Source organism: Periplaneta americana, chromosome 15 (assembly GCF_040183065.1).
Source record: "Periplaneta americana isolate PAMFEO1 chromosome 15, P.americana_PAMFEO1_priV1, whole genome shotgun sequence".
Taxonomy (NCBI): Eukaryota; Metazoa; Arthropoda; class Insecta; order Blattodea; family Blattidae; genus Periplaneta; species Periplaneta americana.
This window is the reverse complement of record NC_091131.1, coordinates 57,622,027-57,640,182: the sequence shown is the minus strand read 5'-3', so window position 1 is coordinate 57,640,182 and position 18,156 is coordinate 57,622,027.

The window sequence follows — 18,156 nt, the reverse complement described above, 5'->3', positions numbered from 1 at the left end:
GAAGAAAAGAGAGTACTTGAGCAAAAAAATTGTACGACAATTGATTAGCTGTATACAGTATTGATGGGAGGCTGTTGTTTGTACAAGAACAAAATAGCCGACACATACGATAAAGTTATGGCAAGTTAAGAAAAAATTCCATTTCTTGTGTAGCAATCCGATGCCAGAATATTTAAGACTGTAGAAAATTAAGAAAATACGAACAATTAAATGTGTCTCTTACTTACTTACTTACAAATGGATTTTAAGGAACCCGGAGGTTCATTGCCGCCCTCACATAAGCCCGCCATCGGTCCCTATCCTGTCCAAGATTAATCCAGTCTCTATCATCATATCCCACCTCCCTCAAATCCATTTTTAATATTATCCTCTCACCTGCATCTCGGTCTCCCCAGGTCTTTTCTCCTCCGGTCTCCCAACTAACACTCTATATGCATTTCTGGATTCGTCCATACGTGCTACATGCCCTTCCCATCTCAAACGTCTGGATTTAATGTTCCTAATTATGTCAGGTGAAGAATATAATGCGTGCAGTTCTGCGTTGTGTAACATTCTCCATTCTCCTGTAACTTCATCCCTTCTAGCCCCAAATATTTTCCTAAGAACCTTATTCTCAAAGACCTTTAATCTCTGTTCCTCTCTCAAAGTGCGAGTCCAAGTCTTCAACCATACGGAACCGGTAATATAACTGTTTTATAAATTCTAACTTTCAGTTAAATTTGCCTTTTACTATTAAAAAACCCTATACAATTGAAAGTATAATTTTAAATATTTTCTTTATAGGCATAACGGCCAAGTAACACTAATTAGTTTATATCACGATGACAATAATGATGATCATGATCACGGCCAACTTTCTATAACCAGTGCAGTTAAAAGAATTTCAAACCGAAGGCAGATTGTAACAAAGACAGCCATGAGAGTGCCTGAAGCATGGCTTACGTTAGGGAAATCATAGCTGGCCACCTGGACGCGCTCGTTTTTGGAACGTGGTATAATCCACAGTTTCATTAATCTGTCGATTTAATTGCGTTTAATTTGGTTCGTGGGAACGTGTGCAGGGTTGAGTAGGTGCATCATGGTAGGTAAACATGCAGACGAGGATGGCGATAGAAATTAATTTACGAAATTTCGGGCGCGTCCATCAGCATGCATTACACATTGTTACCGGACTTCGAGCCCCGGTGCATCCACAGTCGAGTGGCACTAAGATTTAAATGGCACGGAAAACAGGCTTCGAACCACGATACATTCATAACCGCGTCAACTACTATAGATTTAACTGTCATCTAAGTGGAGGTTAAGATGTAACAACAATGGCGTATAGACTGAATGAGTGTGCAGATCTTGTGTGTCAGGTCACATGTTAAACAACGGCATAAAGACGCAAAGGGTTTCAAATTATTTCCTGTTTCTTGATCTGTTTTTAACTTAACCCTCGACACTTAATCTGGGGTCTTTCCTGACCCCACATCATATTTTATTGTTGATATCTATATCTATGTACTAATGGAGAGCAGTGAAGAGAATAAATGGGTGACAGAAATGGGTGAAGTGAAGTGTTAGGTCCAGTGATGATTGGGGATATAGTAAGTAGATTAAATACCGGTAATACATTTGGGGATCTTAATAATAATAATAATAATAATAATAATAATAATAATAATAATAATAATAAGTTCAGTTACATGCAATTCTAAAAATTAAACAAATTACAGTAATGTGAATCTAATTGTTAAAATAATGAAGAAAATATATATGTTAAAATAAACATCATATAAGCTTATTAGAAAAAAATATATTTTATTCAAGCTCACAGTGTAAGCAGTCTATTTGACAACCGGGTTTTGAAATTAGTAGGCTAAATGTCTGACAGTCCCTTAAGGTATGAGGTAGGAAGTGCCAATGACGAGAAACTGAAACGGTGAATGATGAAGAGTATCGGGAAGTGTTATGATGAGGTATACTCAATGTACCGGTGATCTGTTAATATAGGGATCCTATTAATAACTATGTTACTTGAATATTTATAATTTGATGTCCACACACTATACCTGAGCAATAAATAAATTGCTATTCCTGGAATGATTAACTGGACCGACTATTTGTACGGAATGAAAGCACACTTTTGGTTCTCAGAAATTTAAGAACATACTGTAGGTCTATAATTTGATTTCAACAAAAAAATCTTGAATTAGTGGTTTTTATTTTCTGTACATGCAGTAGCCTATTTAGGCTGCCAAGCTCTTTTGAGAGTTATTGCTGCTTTTCTCCTTATCAACCGTACTGAAGTGTTACAGCGACATTAGTTTGAGCCAAGCCTCCGCTGCTGCTGGTTCATAATATATTCACAGCGGCGCCACTGTCGGATGACGTATTGCTTAATAATGGCCGAGTGTTTACACTTGTTCCAATTAAAGTAATGACATCCATCAGCAACTAATAGAGCCGGTGCTGCCACCCCGGGCGAGGGGATGTTTGAGTATGTTGGAAGCCTCGAGTTCAGTTTCCGAAACTACCTGTTCTGAACTTTTTTCAGTATTCGCAAATAAATTTTTGTATTTTTTAAACAACAACTTGGGGATTTCGTGACCACCCAGAGCGTTTAGGAGTGCACATCGTGCCAGATTTCACAAGAACGCACCTACAGAAAAACAATACGTCAGTGTAGAGAAACTTCAAACTCTGACTACCTGCTGATTACAAGTCAGCATAGCAAACCGTCACCAAACCATTTCCTGACGGTCAGGAAGATTTGCGGATCAAGTGCAAACCAATCTCAAAGCACATAGACACACGCGAGTTAAGATAGTTGTGCTTTACCATTATCCATTAAACTGACACACACGCACTTTCGCATTAATATTTTGTTTCCATGCTTGTCTGTATTGGTTATTAAAACATACTCTGAAATTATGTCTTCGTTACTATATGAGAAAATTATCTTACCATACATGTGTGTTCTTGTAGGGATGGTTTGAAATCGCGATCGTGCGCAATAATTGATTTTATAATGAATTTTCAAACAGTTATCCAACCATCACAAACTCGTTGTAGAAACAAACCTGATGACTCACGGTGTATAGGTCTTGCAAGCAGGGAATACCGACGGAAGGAATGCGAATGAAACAATGCGATAAGGAAGAGAGGGCGACAGGAAAGGTCATGAGATAGCTTTAATGGTTTCAAGAGTACAGTCGGAAGAGAAATGACATCGATAGAATCAGTCTTGCGTTGTAATAGTTCCATTACGACTTTAGTTTGTTTCATTGCATGTGAATACGTGTCTTGTATCGCACGGTATTATTATTTCATTCATAAACGTATGTTGCGCGTTTAAATAGCTTCGAATTTTTTTCTTGCTACGGTCTTTATTTCCACAGCGATGTCCTCATTTGCTCATCATCTTGGAAGAGACAGTACTTCCATCGGCCCGCACCTCTCGCCCCTCGGCGTGCCTACATACGTCAAAACAGACAGCAACGCCACCATTGCTTTTCGGTAATCGTTCCTTGCGCTAGCTATATATTGGGATAACTAGCGAACTAGCTATCGGCGTAACTCAGTCGGTTGAAACGCTTTCTTGCTGATCCGGAATTGCGCTCGGGCCTGGGTTCGATTCCCGCTTGGTCTGATTGTCTAATTCGTTCTTTCCGTGATTTTCTCCAACCGTTTGGCAAAAGTCAGGTAATCTATGGCGAGTCCTCTGCCTCATCTCGCCAAGTACCATTTCACTATCACCAGTCCCATCGACGCTAAATAACCTAGTAGTTGATGCAGCGTCGTTAAATAACCAACTAAGGCCCAATTGTATAAAACTCCCTGACTAAAGATCATCTTTGATCGAAGATCGAAAAGTGAACCGATCAAATTACCTTGGTTCAAATGCAATCTAAGTTCACGTGAAAAGGATTTGGCAACATCGCATGAACAGGTGAAATACGTGATGCGCGGACAATGTTATACAGGTTTGTTCAGTGTTGCCAATCTAGCAACTTTAACTCTTTTTTAACAACAATTTCTTTTAACTTTTATATTGCTTAAATAGGGGTTTAGTGACCTTTTTAGCACCCCATAGTGACAAAATGTAAGCTTTCTTTGTTGATAATAAGAAATCTAGCGACTTTACAACTACTTTTTGGCGACTTTCCGTACACTCTGTTGGAGACACTAGTTTTTTGTGCAATGTAAATAATGGCGGGCAATAAGAAGAAGGTTGACTATTCTCCGAGTTGTTATCATGTTATGGTGTTTGATACTGCTAAACATAATAAAGCTTTATAAAACGACAATTTTCGTTTAGTAATACAGTTCATTGAAAATTTATGAATGTACCTATCATATCCATTAATAATTAATGGTTGTTATAAACATAATATGATTATAGGTTATGTTATTTGATACTGCTGAACACGATAGAGCCTTATAAAATATAAGATTGTTTGTGTATTAAGGCAAGAAATTGAAAGAAATATATATAAATGCACCTATCATATCTATTAATATTAATAATAATGGATATTTTATTTGCACAATCTGTCACTCGTATATTTCAAACAGAAAATAAATAACTGAACTTGGATTATCTAACTTAATCGGAGAAATTTCTTCAGTCAAAGTTGACTTTAGTTTGAGATAAATTAATCTCAGATTAGACTTTATACAACACAAAATTCCAAGTTCAGCTGAAACAAGGATCAATTTAACCTCTGATCTAAGATTAAATGGTTTATACAATCAGGCCTAAGAAAACTAGCGGACGAGCCTTCTAGTCATGTGCTCATAAGTTTAATTTTAATTTGCTAATGTGTATTAAATTGACTTGCGCCGGTCATGTCTTTACAAAGCAGTTCAGTCTATCGGGATTCAAACTCCGTACTGACCATGATTTCATGCTTGTCTCTAGGGCTCGGAAGTTCTAAACATGTCAGCATTTATTGCTGGCAAGAAATATGGCTTCGCATCAGCTGACGCGAGGAGAGGAGCGGTCTAATGATGGGGCGTGCTTCGTTTGTTTTTATCCCGTCGCGTGCACGACAAAGACAACACTACTTGCTTGGAAGTGACTGTGCTACAACAAAATATAGACAGGCACCAAATGTCAGCTCTCGATCTCGGAACGGTCGAGAAATTTTTGGTAGGCGGCGATAATGAACAGTCGAGGTCCTGCGACTATAGGCTGGTTCACAATAAACTGGGAACGAAAACGACAACGAGAACGGAAACGGAAATATTGTTAAAATATATGTAGGGTAAACTAGGTAGTTATTGACCAGTATACGGTGATTGACTGCTTACTTTTTTCAAGTACGATCGTGATTTCACTTTTTGCTGCATTTATCTCTAGTAACAATCCTTATTTGTGGCTAGTTGTCACTGTTCATCCCACTGAGTTAGTGTCTGTTGTCTGAGAGGACTGAAATCGATTGGAAATGCAACTGAACGTAAACAAGTGTAAGTAACTAGAGTATTTGCTAAGAATAATGCACACAACAATTTATTTATTCTGCAAAGAATACATAAATTCTGGTGCTCGTTTTCACACTCATAGTGTGAGAAAAGGTATAAGGTTTCCGTCCACAGAATATTATTTTGTAAAAGTTTTTATATGACATAAAAATGCCCCGTGGTCAATCACTATAAAGTGAATGTCCGCAGACTACAGTGATTGGTCGTTTATAAATTATTTGTTAGAATAACGACCAATTTGCTCCAATTCTATATATGTTATCGGTTAAATGATGGGGATTTTTACAGGATACTGTATTATAATGCCTAAGTCAGGTACAGTGCATTATACAGAGGAAGCTTTACGAAACGCTATAGAACCTGTCCGCAGTGGAATTGATTTAAACGAAGCTGCCAAGAAGTTTGGTTTCCTGAAAGCAACCTTAGCGTCCAGAAACAAATATCCCGTTGAAGGAAAAGTGTCCTTTGGTCCTCGCCCAGTGCTGGGGAATCCATTTGTAATAACATTAGAGAAATGACACACATTTGCTTCTGATAAGGCATAAAAGAGAAAAATGGAAGAAGAGGCAAGAGAAAAAAGGAAGCGAATAAGAGATGAGAGAAAAGGCAGGAGAGAAGAGTTTTTTTTAACTTGGTTATGTAACGACACTGTATCAACTACGAGGTTATTTAGCGTCGATAGGATTGATGATCGTGAGATGGTATTTGGCGAGATGAGGCCGAGGATTCGTCATAGATTACCTGACATTTGCCTTACGGTTGGGCAAAACCTTGGAAAAAAAAAACCCAACCAGGTAATCAGAGCAAGCGGGAATTGAACCCACGCCCGAACGAAACTCCGGATCGACAGGCAAACGCCTTATCCGACAGAGCTACGCCGGTGGCGAAGAGTTCTTAATGAGAAAGATCAGAACAAGAGAAACGAAACAGACAAGAAAAATATGAAAAATGTGAAAATGTGTTGCTCAATCACTAATAAGTGAGTATTCAATAACTGTGCAGTAGACGGTCAATCACTAATAATTAATGTGGTCAATAACCGTGCAGTAGACGGTCAATCACTAATAAGCGTGTGGTCAATAACCGTGCAGTAGACGGTCAATCACTAATAAGCGTGTGGTCAATAACTGTGCAGTAGAAGGTCAATAACTGCAAAAGTGGGCTTGTTGTGTTTATTTAATTTATCTTTGCATTAAAATTTTATTTTTTCTTTCGTTTATTGATTTTGATTTGTTTCTGAATCTTCACTTGACCCATTTCTCTCAATAAGTTACCATTGTTCTTCGCTATTTCATTGTTATATTATTCATTAGCTTAAGTGGTCAATCACTATACAGTTTACCCTATTTATACGTGAGCATTCACAATTAACTATTGTAGTAGTAGTAGTAGTAGTAGTAGTAGTAGTAGTAGTAGTAGCAGTAGTAGTAGTAGTAGTAGTAGGAGTAGTAGTAGTAAGTAGAATTAATAATTAAGTCTGAACGAAACATTGTCAGCTCAAGACCAATAACAAAAATGTATTGGACCAGGAGTAGCGATATTAAGTACGGTAATTAGTTTGTATATCTTTTCTCAAGTACACGTCCAGTTTATAAAAACAATTATTTACTACTAGGTAGTGTTTTAGTGAATTTTGATTTCTGGTCGCGAATGTTGGCTGGAAGGGAATTAAAATTTTGGAACACAAGTAAAGAGAAGATGACCCAGAAAGTTGCCAGTGTGCTTGGAGAGAGCCGTCAGAATTTTGCTTGAATACAGTTAGGCAATCATTAATAAGTCAGGAATACCGTAGATAAGATATTGCAGTCAGTCTGTTAACTCAGTGCGTTAGCCAATCAGTTATTCAAACGATAATAAAACCAGTCAGTCATTCTGTATGTTCGTTGGACAAAATATTATCTCAAATGTTATTGACTTCTGCTCATATTCACTGATAAGATTTTACGCAAGAATTTCTAGTGTCAAGCCATATACAGGGTGTATAAAATTGTAAGGTCAATAATTGATGGAGGACCTAATTTACTGCGAAATATATATTACTACATTTTTTTTTCTAATTCGTCGCCGTTTTCGAGTTGCACGATGATAAACTTTCCTATGAACGTCATACTATATGAACTCATTTTGTACTTTATTTCGCTAAATAATCATGCTAAGTATGCTACAACTATTCTTCTTTACAGCTTCCAGCCAACGAACTATTATTATTTCGAGGAATATCAACATTAAACGATACATGGATGATATGCGAAGAGTTAGAGGAAGGCGGAAAATAGGAAAGAATGGAGAATACTATATTTTAAATCAAAGACCTACCATTGGGCAGTACACTGTCAATGAATGATAGAATGAAATGGAACACATAGCCTACACTCAAACATTATATTCAAGCAAGATGTTGCGTCTTTCCAATGGACACACAGTGTTCGTGATTATTGAATTTTCATTTCGATAGTAAATGGATTGGTTGTGAAGGATCTATGCTCTGACCCCCTCGTTCACCCGACATTACGCGATTAGATTTCTTCTTGTGGGGTTATGTGAAGGAAAAATTGTATACAAACTAAGTGCCAGACATTGAAGAACTGAAGCGAAGTATCAGAGATGCAGTGCAGAGTGTCAATCCCCACGGGCATGGAGAGAGCTTTCCTAGCTTCTAGAAATGAATTAAACTTTTGAGTTGACAATTGCAATACAGAAAACCGACAGTTACTATGTTTAATATTTTTGTATTATTAACGAGTGAAAATCGTCAGAGACTTTAGGACAATGTAGTATAATGACGGCAGAAAAAATGTGACACCCCAAGCAAATAAGTCAAAACAATATCTCTGTACATCATAAATTCCCCTGGGAATCGTCTAAACTTGAACTCCGGTTCCCATTGTAGAATTCTGCCTCTCTAACAGTTCGACTAACAGCACACGCAGTAATAATCTCATTATTCTTAGTTTTAATTAGGTTATCAACCTTTCAGAGACGGAATGGGATTCTCTACACCTCCATCTGAAGCCATTCGTACGATCCTATTTGGTTCCATCCCATTAATAAGATTGTATATTCTGCGTGTTATAATCTCGCTGTTTGTTTTCTCTCTAATATAATTATTACTAAATCTGTCCATTACTCTTTTTTCCTTCTACTTTTCTAATGACATTTATTTCACCTCTTAATAGATTTTCTACACCTTGTTGTGCCACCTCTGCTGACACGGTGAACTTTATCTGCTGGACATTAAATTTGTGACCGAAGAAATATACTGATCATATTATTATCAATTGTTACCCTATAATTGGACGGAGTTACGCAATAATAGACCAAGCGCCAAAAACCTGTTTCGAGATATTGGTCTTGAAATAAATCTCTTTTTTATAAAAGAAGTATTAGAACATTCATACTATTACAAAAAATAACACGTATAATACCAAAAAAAGGCTAACCGATTTTTAATAAGAGACCAGCAGTTGAATTAATATTTCAAAGCAAAATAAATAAATGAATATGCAATAAACGAATTTTTGCTTATAAATAGCCGCAAAATTCAGATATCGCATTATTGAGTTTTTCGGAGTTAAATTAGCCTGCCATCAACAGATTTGTGCAATTTTTTTTTTCAAATTGTCTGTTGGTCTAATATTGCGAAACTCCGTCCAATTGATATTTATTTATTTATTTATTTATTTATTTATTTATTTATTTATTTATTTATTTATTTATTTATTTAACCTGGTAGAGATAAGGCCATCAGGCCTTCTCTTCCCCTCTACCAGGGGATTACAACTACAATATTAAGAATACAATTACAATTATAATTACAATTAATAATAAATTTACAAATACAATAAAAATCAAAGTACTAAAAGATTAACTGATTAATAAAAGCTAGGCAGTTTATTGTAAAAGTTAAGAAGAGAGAAGCATTTCTTTTATTGATTAAGTAAAAATTAAACCTACTCTACGCAGTAAGAAAACACTTAATAAGTTTGTTCTTGAACAATGTTAAATTTCGACAATCTCTGATGTCACTGGGTAGGGTATTCCACAAGCGCGAGAGCGAGATTGTGTATGATGATGAATACGATGATGTCTTATGTGTTGGTATGGCTAGAATGCGGCTATTTTGCGTGCGTGTGAAGAGATTGCGATATGATGACAGGTAACTGAAACGGGAGGCAAGGTAGGTAGGTGTAGAAGTGTGAAGGACTTGGAAAAGGAGAACAAGAGAATGAAAATTTCTACGTTCGTTAAGCCGTAGCCAGTTTAGAGTTTGGAAGGATGGGGTAATGTGGTCAGCGCGACGGACATCGCAGACGAAGCGAACACAAGAATTATGAACACGTTGTAATCTTTGCGACTGGTTGACATTGAGGTCAGTTAGTAGAAAATCACAATAATCGAAGTGGGGCATTACTAATGTTTCCACTAGTATTTTCTTGAGTGATAGCGGATCATATGAGGAAACGAAAGGGAAGGCAGAAAATAGTAAACATTGGAGAAAGCTGGGTTTGCAGTGAAAGACCTGCCCTTGGACAGAACACTAAATGAATGAAATGAACCCTATAATACAAATGTCACTAATTTCTTCTACCCTCTAAAATATGAGGAATAGACGTATAAAAGTGTAGGGTTTTGAACCGACAGTTCTGAACTTGCAACCCGCTGGTTCACACACAGACCGTTCCCGTGTATTGCCTCTCTTTGTGAATGTGGAATATTATTCTCTATGACGAATATTCTGCTTCACTCATTTGTTTTAATTTAATTGTGAGTCGCTGATGTTTACGTGGTTATTCGAAAATTTTAAAATTAAATTATTTTCAGTAAATTGTAAATAAATGAAACGATTTGCAGTTATGCTTAATAAAATTCCCCTCCCATCTTCTGCTTCAGCATTAATTAGACCATTCTGGTTTATTTGTTCAATTTATTAACATCCCCTAGCTAGTCTCTCCATTCAGTACAAACAACACAGAACAGACCGTCGCCTTGTAGATAGGTTTCACGCAAAAAACCTCAAATAGTATCAAAACTATGGTCCATATTGTGGCTGACTGGACTAGATTTTCGGCCTGTCACGCAGGTGGCCCGGGTTCGAGTCTCGGTCAGGTATGAGATTTAAGATTTAATTTGGAAATTAAACCAGACAGAAATTCTGTCTCGTTTAGTACACAGTCCAGACATTACACCATTTTAATACGGTTTTTGCCGGTCCATGACTATATTTCTGCAATGAAAGCGATTTAGCATATTGGCCTACATCTGAAAAGGACTATTCCATTCCAAATAGGAATAATATCGCAAGCAAATTTCAATGCCGGCACAGAGACCGGTGAAAATAATAGAAATTGATTAACTTTAGTCTGAAAAAGATTTCTTGTTAGTGTTTCTGTAGCTATTGTTAAACAGAGGCAGATATTGCTTACTTACTGCTTACTTACTTACAAATGGCTTTAAGGAACCGGCACGTTCATTGCCGCCCTCACATAAGCCCGCCATCGGTCCCTATTCTGTGCAAGATTAGAGTGAATCGGAGGGAGATGACTATCGGAGGAAGATGCTTATTTCTTTGTAGTTTCAGATTCTTCCAAGAGAGAACGCTACGCGCATGTCTTCATGATGACTGAGACAGTTGAATGTCTGTAGAGCGGAAGCTAACTCATTTTGCCACGTGTTCTTGTTGTGAGAAGAAGAAAAGCAAGAAAACAGTTCATTTTTCTGCTATAAAATAATTGCAAAGGTATGTTAAAATTTTAATACATCCTTGAATTCGTAATAACTGTCAAACCTTTGTAATGGATATTGTAGTAAAGGTTCTAAAGTTTGTATTGTTGACAACCAACGACCTTGTTCCGCCATCTTAGGTTGTGTCACAGCACTAGGTATCTCACCCCTATACTTGGGGGAAGATCACTTTTTTCCAGGTAACATGACAAATTGTTGCAAGAGTTTTATTTTTTGTTTTATTGCAGGGAATGTGTAAACACTACGTAAGATCCTTGCGATGGAACATGTTATAACAGAGAGTATGAACTGTTTTAGAGCATCGCAAGCATACGGGATTCTTTACCTTACCCTTAATCGCCGCCTAAAAAAGACTGATGACAAAAAAATGTACTGGATTGAATTCATTGTGTGCAAGAAGTGATTTCACGAGTCTTGCACACGACAATAAAAATGTGCAATGACTGTGTTGCTAAGTAGTGATAAATGAGTGAGAAAGTGTCCACGAGCTTTAGATTAAGTCAATTTTGTTATATAGATGAATCAAACCAAGTTCAAGTAAAATACATATATCAGTAAATGTGTTCATTTTATTTGCCATCTTACCCGACTTTATGGGGAAAGATGCCTACATTGCAGGCAAGAAGAAAACCTGTATCTATAAACAAAGTAATTAATGTTTTCTGTTTTGTACTAAAAGTATATTTCAAAATACCTTCCAAATTTTGACATTTCAATGTGAAATTCAAAACTAAATGAACAGTATCTTACATTTTCAATCAAAGAAAAAGTCAGGCATCTTCCCCCGATCCACTCTAATCCAGTCTCTATCATCATATCCCACCTCCCTCAAATCTATTTTAATATTATCCTCTCATTTACGTCTCTATATGCATTTATGGATTCGCCCACAAGTGCTACATGCCCTGCCCATCTCAAACGTCTGGATTTAATGTTCCTAATTATGTCAGGTGCAATTTTTCGTTGTGTAACTTTCTCCATTCTCCTGTAACTTCATCCCTCTTAGCCCCAAATATTTTCCTAAGAACCTTATTCTGAAATATCCAGAGGAAGATATTAAAGGCGGAAACTCTAGAGGCAGCCTAAGGGATTCATGGAGTGTCACTATCGATTTTCATATGAAAAATCCAAAGTAAGATCGGAACTCGAATCCGGATCGCCTGCGCAACAGACATCACAGGAGAAGAAAACGAAGTGGAAAATATCAGAGCGAGTACAATAAGCCAAATAGTGTGCAATGTATTCGGGCTGTATACTGTTCTGCCAAATTGATTAGATGAACCTGTAATGTTTCCAGAGGCAGTAGTGTGCGGAATGAGAGAGCGGAGTAATCTGGAAACGTTGAAGAAATTAAATCTCGAAACACGTCTGCGAAACTTTTCCATTCAATCTTACGAGGTAACTGCGACATTGGCAGCACTGTACCATTACAGAAGTTAGTAAGTTTACTGATTCTTGCAAAGCGCATGCGCAATAAACACAAGAGTGTAATTCAGATTCAACGTTCGGTATACCGGATGGAGTGGTTCGTCTTGGCAGTACGAGTGCTTTGCTTGTCATCGGCAAGGGACACGCAATCTTACTTTTACAACCCGCCCTTCGGACTGTTTGTTGTAACAACAGACTGGAATTAGTAGTATGGCTTGTAAAAAGCAATTGTCCTTATTTGCGGTCCATAAAGCATCGAAGTGCTTCAGACACAGGCTGCCGCAAAACCGCCTCTGGGGTAAGAGCTCCACAAGATGAGATAGCCTGATCATTAAGTGCAGTGTCAAATCTTGTATAATGTAGACAGAGCAAAAATTTGGTCCATAGTGAGTGAGTTCGACTCCCGACGCTGATTCTAGTGATATTTGCGGTAGAAAAAACTCGTATTAATCTTTCCCTCACTTTATATCATTGTTGCTAACTCTAGTCACTGGAACTCCCTGCCACTTGAAGTCAAGGGCTGCCGAACATTGAAATCTTTCAAATCCAAGTTAGAAAATTATCTTATGACGAGTTGCCAAACTAACTTACTATTATGACAAGTGTTGTATTGCATGTTTCCACGTATTCACATTTTTTTTTTTTTTACGTTCTAGTGATATTTAACTTATTTTATATTTTTGTTTTCATATTTTCCGATAATAGTATATCTATAATGTGATAAGTTGAGCTATATATAATCATAATTTTCCTTACTGTGTGTACTTAAAAATACTGTATTCATTGTATGCTTTGTACTGCACTATTTTATTACTATTATTATTATTATATTATTATTATTACTATTATTATTATTATTATTATCAATAATTGTCTTATATTGTTATACTTTGTATGTCTCATTTATTTTGACCTGCTGTTCACATTTCATTATGCTTTTTTCTTTCTTTCTGTATGTTATATAATATTATGTCTGATTTCTACTTACTTGTTGTTTACATTTTATTATTATTATTATCTTATTCAGTTTTGTGTGTAAAATTGTAGTGTAGTTTGTAAATTTGTAGTGTTTTTTTTTTTGTAACGCAGTTTTACTCCTGGTTGAGTGTCAGAGAAGGCCGTATGGCCTTAACTGTGCCACGTTAAATAAATAATCATTATTATTATTATTATTACTATTATTATTATTATTATTATTATTATTATTTAATTCCATCAATGAATATGGTTTTAGGTTAAGTGTACGAGTTTCGATGATGCCGAGTGGAGACGACTAGCCACTTATTTTGACATAGAACTAGGTTTTTATAGTCACTGGATATATAGCGTAACTTGGGAACTGTTCGTCAAGTAAAAATACAACCCCATCTTTCCCGCTTTTGTCTTGTATTTCCCTTGTGCGCCTTGTACTAACCTTGTGCTTCTCTTTTTTTTTAGTTGATTATTTAACGACGCTGTATCAACTACGAGGTTATTTAGCGTCTATGAGATTGTTGATAGCGAGATGCTATTTGGCGAGATGAATCCGAGGATTCGCCATAGATTACCTGGCATTCACCTTACGGTTGGGAAAACCTCGGAAAAAACTAACCAGGTAATCAGCCCAAGCGGGGATCGAACCCGCGGCCGAGCGCAACTTCAGACCGGCACGCAAGCGCCTTAACCGATGAGCCACATCGGTGGCTTTGTGCTTCTTCCATTCCCCTTGTTCTCCTGTATTCTCCGCGTTCCGTCTGTATTTCTCTTGTTCTATTTGTTTTCCCCTTGTTCTTACCCTTTTTCTCCTTGTCGTCCCCTTGTATTCCTTGTATTCTCCGCGTTACCTTTGTATTTCTCCTTGTTATATTTGTCTTACTATTATTCTCGTTGCCTTCCTGTTGTTCTCCTTGTATTCCTCTAGTTCTATTTGTCTTCCCCTTGTTACATTCGTCTTCCCCTTGTTCTATCCGTCTTCCCCTTGTTTTCTTGTTTCCTCCTTGTTCTCGCTGCATTCCTGTTATATTTGTTTTTCTCTTATTCTCATTGTCTTCCCCTTTGTTCTATTGTTTTTATGTTGTATTCCCCCTCTTATATTTATCTTCCCCTTATTCCCGTTTTCCTTCCCTTGCTCTCATTGTTTTCCCTTTGTCCTTGTTGTCTTCCCCTTGTTCTCCTTATATTCTTCTTGTTCTATTTGTTTTTCCCTTGTTCTCTTGTCTTCCCCTTGTTCTCTTGTATTATCCGTGTTCCCTCTGTATTCCCGTTGTCCTATTTGTCTTCTTCTTATTCTCTTGTCTTCTTCTTGTTATATTCGTCTTCCCCTTGTTCTTTTTGTATTACCCTTGTTCTCCTTGTTCTTCGTGTGTTCTCATTATTATCTTTGTATTCTCATTGTTCTCCTTGTGTTCTCATTATTCCCCTTCTGTTCCCCTTTCATCCCAATTGTTTTCCTTGTGTTCATATTGTTCTCATTGCATTCCCCTTTTCTCCTCATGTTCCCCTTGTTCTCATATATTCCCACTAGTTCTGATTATCTGCCGTTGTTGCATAATACTAACAAGAGTGAGCACTAATTACTTGAGTACGGTATAGATATTACGATAAAAATAATAATAATGAAAATTGCGTCTATTAATTCTCATATTTATTCTACCTGTAATTTGTTTAGTTTATAATACTACGAATTTATTAAGTGCTTTCATACTCTCTCAAATAATCCATTTTCTGCAGCTCATAATTCATTTCAGCATTTTTGTTTTTGTTGCCAAACACTTGCTAAAAACAAATGCCAATAATCCTTTGGTGTTCGCGGTGTACGCTACGGCTAAAGCACTGGATTAATGTAGCATAGTAATTTCAGGCGGAGTTTAAAATACTGAAATATACAGAGTGTTCAAAAGGCAAGGTTAACCAGCTTGGAGGTGAAAGAGGAGCTTGTGTGAAACAAGTAATGTACATACATTTTTCTCGTATTCGTTACGGTTTAGTAAATATCAAAGGGAAGGCACATCGCAAAAGAGACGGTAAAATCGTTTGTTTGGTCAGGAAAGATCTATAACGTTAACCTCAATTAGTTGCTCAAACTATTGAAGAATGTGCGCCTACATAGACCCTAGACGTGATGAATGTGGCAATAATTAGACGACTCTTCAGCGTATTTCATAAGTCCGGTACGTCAGTGGTTAGACCAGCATTTCATAGTATGCTGGATTGGAAAGGCAGGTACTGTGTCATGGCCAGCACGCTCCCCTGATTAAATATTATTGTATTTTTCTTTTGAGGTTGCTTGAAGGAAATATTATTCAGCTCCACAATAGCAAACAAAACAACAATTTGTGCGAACTACTCATACAGCATGAAATGCCTGTTATTATTCGGTTGAGAAGCTTTTATCATCCAGTCTGTTGTCAAAAAATCTGAAAGTTACAATTTATAAAACAGTTATATTACCGGTTGTTCTATATGGTTGTGAAACTTGGACTCTCACTTTGAGAGAGGAACATAGGTTACGGGTGTTTGAGAATAAGGTGCTTAGAAAAATATCTGGGGCTAAGAGGGATGAAGTTACAGGAGAATGGAGAAAGTTACACAACACAGAACTGCATGCATTGTATTCTTCATCTGACATAATTAGGAACATTAAATCCAGACTTTGAGATGGGCAGAACATGTAGCACGTATGAGTGAATCCAGAAATGCATATAGAGTGCTAGTTGGGAGGCCGGAGGGAATAAGACCTTTGGGGAGGCCGAGACGTAGATGGGAAGATAATATTAAAATGAATTTGAGGGAGGTGGGATATGTTGATAGAGACTGGATTAATCTTGCACAGGATAGGGACCGATGGCGAGCTTATGTGAGGGCGGCAATGAACCTCCGGGTTCCTTAAAAGCCAGTAAGTCTCGCGTATGTGGTACCTAAGAGGTTACGTCCAATTTCGGCTTCCCCTTCAAAATTTTCTAGAGCTCCTTCAGTGGAGCAGCGTAACCCGGAGTGAGACTAGTGGCCAACAGGCTTGGAGCTCACATACTTAGTTTTGTACAGCCCCCAACTCCTTGCAAGGACGCGTTTTGCGTACCTTTTAAATTTGTCCTCCCAATTCTCTCTCGATTTTTCGATTCGAAGTAAGTAAGTAAGTGAGTGAGTAGAGTAAGTAAGTATTCATACAGCATACAGTTCAACAATGCGTTGAACTATACTTGCACGATTGAGGATCATTTTGAACACCCACCCAACTGGACGGAAAACACTGTCAAGCTTTATGAAATGATAGATATGTACTGCATGTTGACAGCTTTACATAAACATGATTATTACCTCATGGAGCACTGTGTTTACTGAGCCAGAGTGAATATAGAAACAGTTTGTGTACATTATGTGTTCTTCGCCATCTTCTGTTTCCTTTTGTAATTTTTAAAAATATTCTAATTTATATATTGACAACGTGAACGGAATTCTTTGTCATCTTGTGGTGACCATTAAAAGTAGCATCCTGTAAATCCCCAAAGGCCATATTCTGCAATTATAACTTTTCTTGTACCTCTAGGCCACTATTGCACGACAACAATAAAAATTCAGAAAGTTGCAAGGTTTTATATCAGCTACCTTATCTTGTTTTTACATCCGGACTATTAAAATGAGTTTGGAGAACAAGTTATTGATGATTTGCTGTCTTCCTCTTCCTCTGTCAGAATTGATTCCCCTCCCAATAATCTGAAGGAAATAAAAATGAATCTGGATTTTTGTTGATCATAAAAGGAGGAGATAGGAATTGTCGCTTTTAAACGTGGCACTTAAAAACTTTTCATTTGAAGCTCAAATGACACATTCAGATAATTGAGCCATTCTGCAATATAGGGCCACAATGGGCGGGGGAATGGAGCAGTTGTTTATTGCAGTGAGCCCTGGATTCAAATCCCAGTAAATGGAACAAAGAAATAATATCAAAGAATAATTGGAATGAATGAAACAATTTAGACTCTAAGAAACTCGCTGAGATGGCTTAATAAGTCATGCTCTATTTTCCTCTACAGGGTGTAACGGGTATAAGTATCGTCCTTTTTACAGTAGTCGGGGACGATCTACAGAATAAAAAAAATAAATGTTCATACAACATAAGGTCGTGGATTTATCGGCAGATCTCTCGTTACATTACTACAGACAATTTTTTTCTTTCTTATAACATGAGAAATAATCAGTTAAAATAATAACACTTTCATCCCTTGCACCCTATATAATGACCTCGCCTCGGTACAGTGCTCTGAAATCCTCCGACTTACCGGATCTGGGCGCGACGTTCGACAGACTCTGTACGAACATTTGTGAATGGCTAAAGAACTGGGAAGAAAGTTTTCTCTGAGAATTTGAATTGTGCCTATCATTTTGAACTACCAATGTTTCATTGTCATCCTATCACCGAGTAAAATCACACATTAACAATTTTCGAGAGACAAAACTCTAGGTCTGTGTGTGTGTGTGTATGTATGTATGTATATATGTATGTATATATGTATGTATGTATGTATGTATGTATGTATG